Here is a 6,325-nt window from a genome sequence, read left to right on the forward strand (position 1 = left end):
TTCGCAGCGTAAGAATCCAGGATTTGCAACCGTACAATACCACGGGTCTGGTACGTTTCGATTTTCGTTCTCCTAGTCTCGTATTTGGACTCTAGTATATCCTTTAGAGCGTATAAGCACCTATTGGCTAACTTTAGGAGTTCTCTGATTCACTTCATGTCATGTCGTTGTCGGATGTGATTGTGGACCCTAAGTATTTAAATTGTTTTACGTTTTCAAAGTTGTATGTGTCCATGGTCACATTTTGTCCTGTCTTGAGACACGCATTTATTTTGCTTTGACCTCGTTGACTTTAAGGCCTATATATGAGCTTCTTTCTCGATTTTGTAAAGTAGTTCTTTTACTCTTAAGACGCTTATGCTCACCACGTCTATATCGTCGGCATATGCTAGCAGGAAGTTGGATCCACTGGCCCTGAATAGCTGAGTTTAGATTTTGGCTTCTCTTACGACTTTCTCCAATGCGATATTAAAAAATGTGGGTGATAGTTCGTCTCTCTGTTTAAGACCTGTGCTCACCTGAAACACCTCTGAGAGGTCATCACCAATACATTTACTCTGCACCTAGAACCCTCAAGACAGGCTCTGATTATTCAGTGAAGCTTAGGTGGGATGCCAGCCTTCGTTTTACGCTGTCGTATACCTGCTGAAAATCTGTAAATAACTGGAGGGGGTCTTGATTGAACTTCCAGCTCTTCTCTAGCAATTACCTATTGGTAAACTAGCTGGTACCTTGTTGACCAATTTGCTCTGAAACCGCTCTGGAAGCATCCCAATACTTTTCCTGTGAAGGAGGTTAGTCTTAGAAGAAGTACGTTAGAAGAAGTAGGTCTTCGCCAGGGACTTTATTATTTTTTATTGCTTTTGTAATATCCTCTTTAGAAGCGATCCCATTGGGCTGTTCCGCAATCAGCAGATCCCGTGCTTCCCCCTCTTCATCAGTTCCTCCATTGAGCAGATGATGGAAGTTTTTCCACGGTTGCAATATTTCTACTTTGTCAATTATTAGATCACAATGTTTCTTCTTTAAGACATTGTCGGTCCTGGGTCTGAATTCTGTTGTTGTAGAACGTAATCTTGGGTAGAATGTTATTGTGTTACTTTTCCCTTCTTCTTCTTCAAGTGCAATTAATTATCTGTCTTCCATTCTCTCTTTTTTCTTCTTAGCAGTTTCTTTCCAAAGGTTCTTAGTCGTCTGAATCGTGCCCTGTTCTTATATGTGGGACTTTTTCACCTTTTTCATCATACCAGTGGTTTTTCTGTTGCCTCCTCCAGAGCATATTCTCCCCTACCACATTTCTAGCTGCTTCTGTAATTGTTCCAGATATAAAATACCAATGCGCCTCCTGGTGTTTTCTCGGATCGGTCGCTCTAGTTCTTCCTGATACTGTGCTTTTATCTCTGTCTGTTGAAGATGTTCTGCATCCCACTGAGGTCATTTCTGTAGATATTCTGGCTTTGATCTTGGCTTTGACCAGATAATGAATCGGCATCTGCCCCTCTGCAGCTTCTCACGTCTCGTACATTACGTCCGTGCCTTGCATCAATTATAACCATCCATATAAAAGTGATCCATTTGGCTCCTAGTCGACCTGGTCAAATCTGCCACTCTCAGACGGTTGATGTTGGAAGCATTGTGAAGGTTGTGCATGCCCACATGGTCTTAGTGCCTTTTCTTGTCCAATTCTTGCATTGAAATCGCCCAAGATGAGTATCATGTCTTGTTTGGAAAGTTGGGCTAGTTTCCTCTGCAAAGTGTTGTAAAACAGATCTTTTATACCTTCATCTTTGTCTTCCGTTGGTGCATGCACTGATATAGCGAGTAGTTGTAGAAAGTGCCTTTTATCCTAATATCGGTGCAAAACCTGTTCCGCCTGGGCCTTTTGGTCATTGCCACTATAGAAAAGTACTGAATTCCCTACGTCAGTATGACCCACTTCAGGCCACAGTATTTCCTGCAGAGCGGTGATATCCATATTCAAAGTTTCCATTTCTTTTATTGCTTTTATTGCTGCACCCGGTCGATATAAATTGAGCACGTTCCATGTTCCAATATTCATATCTTTTTTCCTTTGCTTCTTTATAGCCCATACTTTCTTCACGAGGTGGGGTGGTTAGCTCCACGCTCAACCCTCTTCTTTTCTCAAAACGGGCTTGGGACGGTCTCCCGCAGAGCATTTGTGAGAAGACAATAAAATAAATTTATTTTGTTATGTGATTAAAAATACTACGACATATAACCAAACAATACTATTTTTATTCGAATTAATCTAAAAGTTCCATTTTTCGATCGGAAGCGCGGATCAAAAAGAAGCACTTTTCTTTACTGTTCATTTGTTTTGACAAATTGAACCTGTCACTGTCGTTATATTTTTTAAAGTATTTTCATTCAAAAGTAATCGATATGCTTTTTTAATGAATTTCGCAGGTTTATCGACAAATATTGATTATAATTTTAAGTTTACTTACAATTTATAAATTATAGCTTTGTTACAAGTTCAGTGTAAAAGTCGTTCAAATGGTCTGTTTTTCTGCGCTCGTCGATGTTCCCACAAGCAAAACACGATTTTTTTCAATAGCGCAACGTTCATGTAAAATATGCATCTTATACTTCTTATCATTCTCATTGTTTTAGCTGTATATGCTTACAAAAGTAAGCTTTTGAAAAATTACAAACGTTAAAACGTGATAATTTCAAAAATGGCATTGACAGAGACAAGTACAAACAAGACTTGTCTCTGGCATTGACATCAGATTTTAAATATGAAGTTGATTAATTCTGATTTATTATAACTTACGTTTCGTGTAATGTTTTTCATTCAAATAAAAATGTTGTGTTGCTTTTCGAAAAGCGACACTTTTCGCCCTTGTACCGAAAACTACTATTTAATTATTTTATTCAATTGAATTATTATAATTCAATTGAAGTCTGTCCTGACTGAATATTTACTACATGACTGCCCCCTGACTTGAAAGCTGGATCCGCTGTTGCTTTACAGGGATTTATGGGATTTTGCACCAACCTGAAGGTTTTACACAATGCAGATAATCGATAAGAATAAGGATCAGCCGTTAAATACATTTTATAAATTATGTAACTTGTTGGGTTCTGTTTGGCTCCTCTCCTCATTTTTACGTTCTAATTGGGGTTTCAAAAATTTAACCGCAGCTCACATTAGGCAGACATGAGAACAAACTAAATTATTGATATAATCTTACTGTTTAGACATCAAGTTATTTCAGGATTTTCGCAAAGGATATTGAAAAAATAATGCACTGCACGCTGCAAATTGTTTCAGCTATATTTATTAACTAGTCGAGGTTTTACTGTTTTATGGAATGTGCACAAACCATTTTTTTAAATTTAGACTACAATTTCATGGTAAAAGTGGAAAAATATTAGAGCAAATACTCGGATCAACTACCCTGCGATTTAGTCAATCTCGAAGAGAAGGGAAAACATTTGGAATCAATTACATCTGAAATATGTAACGTCCTGTTTTACTTATGTCCCTCTTATCCTTTAAAACGGTAAAATTTTTAAATTGTATTTAAGGGCTACAATAACAAATTTCATGCGGTTCAATATCGGATTACTTTTTGGAAGAGTCTGGATTTACAACATGCACATGAGAAAAGCTGAAGAATTTTGACATAGTTTTGAATTTCAGTATTAAAGCACTTTATTTACTAAACGTTCTGTTCAAGCAACAAATCGACCAAATCACATTCTTAATTCTTGAGGCTGATTTTGGCTTTTTTATACACAGATTCATGCTCTTTAGTTAATAGGTTTTGGTGACTAAAAGTATTTCTTCGAATATATCTCAAATTATTCTCTTCAAAGAAAGGAAATCCATTTCTAATATATCTCAAATACAAAGCAAGAAATATCCGAGCCCGCACAATTATAAACCATTAAAATTTACTAATGACTGAGTGTCAGTCAAAATGAACAGCTATAGGTCTAGTCAGTCACACCTGTCAATTTTAATTTAACAGAAGTGAGTATCAAACTGTGAACCATTTTGTAGCTTTTGTAAGAACTCCACACAGGATAACGGTACTAACTGTTGGAGAAATATGAACGTCTTTATGTCCATGTCTAAATCTAGTTTAAGTTTAAACCGAAAAGAAAAACAACATAAATCAGCATTTGTCTAGGTGGTCACTTGCCCGAACCTGGAACAAATTTTCTAACAAATGAATTCCAAAAGAATGTTTACAGAACAGTTGCGGCTGAAATTTGATGAAATATTTCCACCAAATGAAGACCGGGAATATGGGCATGTTATTTCAACGTTGTTATTGATCCTTATTAGGGCGTTAGGGGTGGCAGCCATTAATTTATGCTTTTTATGAATAAATAATCCTGATTCGGCAAATTCTGAAAATGTCTTTTTTGTGTTTTTGCCATATTTAGAACAGTCATGTCATGTCCAAAAAAGCTTTGTTTCAAAATATTGTTCACTACTTTGTTGCTACCTGTGGATGGTCTTAATTTGATAATTCGTTCAAAATTTTAAGTTGTCAGTCTTTCTTTTTTTTTTTCATCAACCGGCTATTATAATAACTTTGAACTTTAATTTTTGGCAAATATATTGCAGCTCTCTTAGTCGATTTCAGTTTCATGTAAAATTGCTGCATTTATGTATTAGACTTGAGAGAGAAATTGAAGATTATGATCTGGAAGACATCTAAGAGAGCTGCAATATTTTTTGGCAAATATATTGCAGCTCTCTTAGTCGATTTCAGTTTCATGTAAAATTGCTGCATTTATGTATTAGACTTGCGAGAGAAATTGAAGAGGATAATCTGGAAGACATGTGGGCAGGATAGGGCAACGAGTCACACAACACTGGCAGTTAGATCCCTTTTGCAAGAGAAATTTCCAGGACGCGTAATTTCGAGATTGAGTGATGTCAATTGGCCCGCAAGATCCTGCGACTTAACACCGTTAGATTTCTTTTTGTGGGGCTATGCGGAAGATCGTGTTTACACCAACAATCCTCAAACTCTTGAGCAACTGAAAGCCAATATCCGTGAAGTTATGACAGAGATATTACCGGTAATGTGCCGAAAAGTAATTGAAAATTACCTCAAAAGGATTGAGGAATGTAGGAGGTTCGGTGGAGGAAATTTAAATGTTTGTATATATTGTTTCTCACGTATAATGACAAGGTTTAATCTTAACAGAGTTTGACAATACCTTGAGTGTCTCAATATGAATTTACAATACAAATATTATACGAGATTTTATTGTAGAATAACGATATAAATGTTAGAAAAATATACATATTTCACAACTGTGAACATTTTTTTGACTGTCATTATGTTGTGAACAAATGCTGAATGAAATTAGCTACAAAACTAGTATTGCAATAAAAACTATTTATGATATTCCTATCCTTCCTGGGTTTCAGTCAAAGTGTGAAGTAAACATTTTTGAAGCATTGTTTATTTCATTACGTTTCGCCGAGACAACAGCGCCATCATCAGATTTCAAATTATACACAAACTACACCAATTCACAATTAAAATATGTTGTATAAAATTTATAAATTACAAAGTGTTAAAACATTTTTTGAGGGAAATTTTTTTTTTCTTCTGGGAGAGCAAAACAAAAAAAATCATCTCATGATTGGTAAAAATTAACGTCCCTTTAGGTCTTTGCCTTCTTGAAAAGCTTGAATTTGTCTGAATTATTTTCTACATTTGCGAGAATGCATTGAGATAAGCAGAAATAGTTTTAATTTTTCACTAGTGTACCGTTCCATACTTATGGCTTTATTAGGGTTTGGTAAATGTTGCTAAGGTTGTCGGTATCTGATCTGAAATTTACTGCTTTTGCATGTTTTTTTATTTGTATCATTTCTTGGTAATTTGTTTCCCTAATTAATATATCTGCGTTGTCAAAATCAAAATTATGTAACATTTGGTGTGCATGTTGTGTTAATGCTGTTTTGTTTTCACTAGTATTTCTCAGACTGTATTTCTGTTCGTACATTCCCTTTTTTAAATATTGTTTAGTTTGTCCTATATATGTATTATCACATTCTAAACAATTCACTCTATATACAGTATTTGCTATATATATTTTGTCAGTTTTTGGCTTTAGTTTTGGGAAACGTTCAGTTGATAAGTTGCTTTTTGTTTTTTCCGCAATTATAATGTTGTGTGGCTTTAGTACTTTTGAAATTTTCCTGTTGATTTCTGGAAAATATGGTAGTGATATATATGTATTGTTTCTTTGTTCCTCATTATTGTTATATTTAGTTGAGTTGTAAATTTTGTTAATTCTTCGTTTTATTATTGGTTCAGAAAAT

Source organism: Dendroctonus ponderosae, unplaced genomic scaffold, assembly GCF_020466585.1.
Source record: "Dendroctonus ponderosae isolate FM_Combo_2020 unplaced genomic scaffold, Dpon_F_20191213v2 Dpon_F_20191213_1, whole genome shotgun sequence".
Classification (NCBI taxonomy): Eukaryota; Metazoa; Arthropoda; class Insecta; order Coleoptera; family Curculionidae; genus Dendroctonus; species Dendroctonus ponderosae.